Source organism: Erigeron canadensis, chromosome 5, assembly GCF_010389155.1.
Source record: "Erigeron canadensis isolate Cc75 chromosome 5, C_canadensis_v1, whole genome shotgun sequence".
Taxonomy (NCBI): domain Eukaryota; kingdom Viridiplantae; phylum Streptophyta; class Magnoliopsida; order Asterales; family Asteraceae; genus Erigeron; species Erigeron canadensis.
Window position 1 is genome coordinate 27,699,096 of NC_057765.1, and position 3,541 is coordinate 27,702,636.

A 3,541-nucleotide genomic window follows, 5' to 3' on the forward strand; every position below is an offset into this window, starting at 1 on the left:
TAACAACCAAGGATCTCTACTTTTCATATATCTTCAGATAAGCTTTGCTTGCATTAGTTGTAGCACTTTAACTAAAAAAAAAAGAAAATCTTGGACTGTAAAATCATAGCCAGTCTTTTTAGCACAAATACTAGATACCTTTTTGGTTAAATTGTAAGCGCGGACGATAACTGCATAAAAAATGATAGAAATACACAAAATTGACTAGTTGTTACAGTAACTAAAACATGCATTATGAGACTTGCATTACATACAAGATAAGATATAAATGACCCGACTTTCGATCTCTTGGCGATCGAAACAAAATCATCGTACGACAACAGCTGGCGGCAGCTACAAAACTTGGACATTTGTTCAGGACATGGTACAACTTAAGATAAAGAATGTGATTTTTGGGTGAATTATATATATATGGTATATCTAATCTATTCTAATGAGTTGACACCCTTGTGGTTTAGTCACTTGATCTGGTGCATGTCTCAGCCTGCCTTATTTACTATGACACAAAAGTACAGAACAGTCTTGATAGCACTAATAGCAGGGATGTTATCTTCTATTGGCATTACTTAACCCATTACTTAACTAAAGTTACATTAGGTATTTAGTAGTAGCTCCAATGTAGACATGTAGTTGAAATTTATGTACGCGCGAACTAACAAATAACAAGTTGGAAAGTTTCCATAACAAGTAACGGCTTCGTATATTAGATGGCCTTGATATAGTATGCTGACAGCCAGATTATAGCGAGTAAGATGTTGACCCATATATGATCGAGGATCATCGATACGTAGGAAATATAGATTCAGGAAATCCTGATTCTTCCACCCACGAAGGATAACTTTTGTCCGCCTCATTTGTGGTGCTTACGGATACATGTAACATATATAATATCTTATATTTGGATGGGCAACCTTTACGAGCCAACTAGCACGAACCCATTTTAGTACTTACGTTCTGGAGCTATAAAAGGACTTGATGCCACCTATTGTTACATATCAGCTCTTAGAGGCTTGACTTAGTGTGTTCTTTAATCCTATAAGTCTCACCATATTCTTCCAAGCTTTCTGCTTTCATAACATATATACTACGGCATAATTAAACACATAAAATTTCCCTTTTCTTCAGTATTTGCATGGCATCTAGCTCAATGTCGACACGTGGGTCAGGTTCATGGACGGTCAAGCAGAACAAGGACTTTGAAGAGGCTTTAGCTGTGTTCGACAAGGATACCCCTGACCGAGGCACAATGTCGCCAGGGCTGTTGGGGGGAAGACGCCAGGGAAGTTAAGAGACATTACGAAATCCTCGTGCAGGATGTGAAGCACATAGAGAATGGACGCGTTCCCTTCCCCGATTATAGGACCCCTGGGACATAATTACCAAGGTAATTAACATATCTATCAATAATGAGCGGAAGCTAGTAAGCATTACCGACCTTTTGTAAACCCAAGTGACCTGTATCAACTCCTTAATACATACCATGTCTCTGTATAACTAAATTAAATGATGTCTACTTAGGATATTCGTCTGCATCATAACTATGGAACTAGCTAGTAACAGAAACATCTATAATATGCTATCTGCTAAAACAATTGTAGCGCATATCATCAGTTGGCTATTAGTGTGATATAGAAATTTATTTAGTCATGAAACTTCCATATGGATCACCATACCGATGACTGTTCAAGAAGTTGGTAGGGTTTCCAAAATCCCACATATATCTTTGAAAATTTCTTTGACGTACGTCAAAATATTTAGTATGTATATGTATGTACTACAGAAAACTAACCTTCATCCTCAACCACTTCCACTAAGGTTAGAAACTTGAACAAACTTGAAAGGACCTGCCAGATTTTGAAGTTCCCAATTCTATATTCCATGCGCGCAAAACTGAATTATGACTTAGCCCAGTTTTGTTACGCCTAAGCGTCTTACTCTTGAAATGTTTAGCATCAATTTTGTTGCCTGGAACCAGAACATTATCAGCTTGAAAAAGTTCATTTAATTTGTCGCTTTTGCAATAGCTGGGAATTGAAACGGGCTATATGGAGGCATACAATTGTATAGCAATAAAACGTGTAGAGAACGCCATAAAGGCATAAATGAGCAAGACGTACGTAGCTCTAGAAAACTCTAATTCTTTTTATACATTCATGAATCTCTTTGTCTAAAATGCAGGAAGAAGTGAATAACCTAAAGCTTCATGAAATCAAGCATGGACATGAACAAGTAGCAAAAAATAAAGAGGAATTATTATAAAGTCGTATTCCATGCAATAAGCTAGTCTGCACTTAAACTGGAATCAATAAATTGATTCCTTGATGTATTGTATTTTTCTATTACAACCAGCAGAAAATATCAATGGTTTTTCGCTTTGATTAGGTAAATATATATCAGTAATCGACTGAAATCACAGACGAAACACTGATTGATCTTCTTCTTTATGTAATATAAGCAATTTTGCTGCATGTAATGTATCCTCTAATGAAATGCGCCTTTATCACATGCGTTTTGTATTTTGAATCCAATCACTCTAGCATTGAATCATAAAAATCTATATATTGATCAATATCAGTCTTTAGCCCCACAATGTATGTTATTTATGATTTATAAAAGTTCAGGCACTTGAAATAAGCCAAGTTCAGGTTGGTTTGCCTGTTTAAATAGATTACCATTTCATTTTGTACATGTTGTATACCTCAACTAACTGGGTTAGATCAAGTTGTTGTAGCCTTTGCCTCTGGAGACAGAGGTCAAGAGTTCGATCCTCATGCCCAGCAAGCCAGAGATCCTTTTCTACATTTGTTAGAGGTAGAAAGCAGTCTCTACACGTTAGGCAGGGATAAACTGTCTATATCTCAACCTTCTTGTAAACATTGAAAACGCTGGAAGAGGCATTAAGTTCTACTTAAATTTTTACATGTTGTATACCGGCTTGATGCGGAAGCATCTAGATTGATGTGGAAGCATCTATGACTCTTTATTTTCCTCCATTTAGTTTATTAAATGTTTCGGTTTCTTTATCATATATTCCATCTATAAATTGGGATCAAATTTTCTTTGTTCATTAGCTTTTTAATCAATGATATGAAAAGTCTTTTCTTCCCTATCCACATGTACGTCTGTTAGTGTGTGTGAATTAGCCTGATTATCTGTATTCTTTTTGAATCAACAATAGTTAGAAGTATTGTTCCAGGTATTCTTGTGAATCAACAAGTTTCAAGCATTTAACCCTTTTTCGTCCTACATCATTTGGTATTAGAGCCGAAAATCTTAATCAAGATGCCACATAATGATGATATAATTTATGATTATCCACCAATGTATGATAGGATGATGAATGGTATCTTTGGTTTGGGTGATTGTCCATATGACGAGAAGATCAAAATTCCGATTATGTTCTTCCAGGTTTGTGTAGTTGCGAGAAAACAGGTGGCACAGATTCGTTCATCGTTGGATCTCTCTAATTTTTCGATATGTGATCCAAGACTCAATGATGCACGATACGACCTTTGGAATTTTAGATTGGAGTTTCCTACAA

At 36.0% G+C, this 3,541-nt stretch overlaps 1 pseudogene; it reads left to right on the forward strand.

The window, feature by feature from the left end:
* Window positions 1–971: 971 nt before the first annotated feature.
* LOC122600835 lies at window positions 972–2,265 on the forward strand (annotated as a pseudogene).
* Window positions 2,266–3,541: the final 1,276 nt, after the last annotated feature.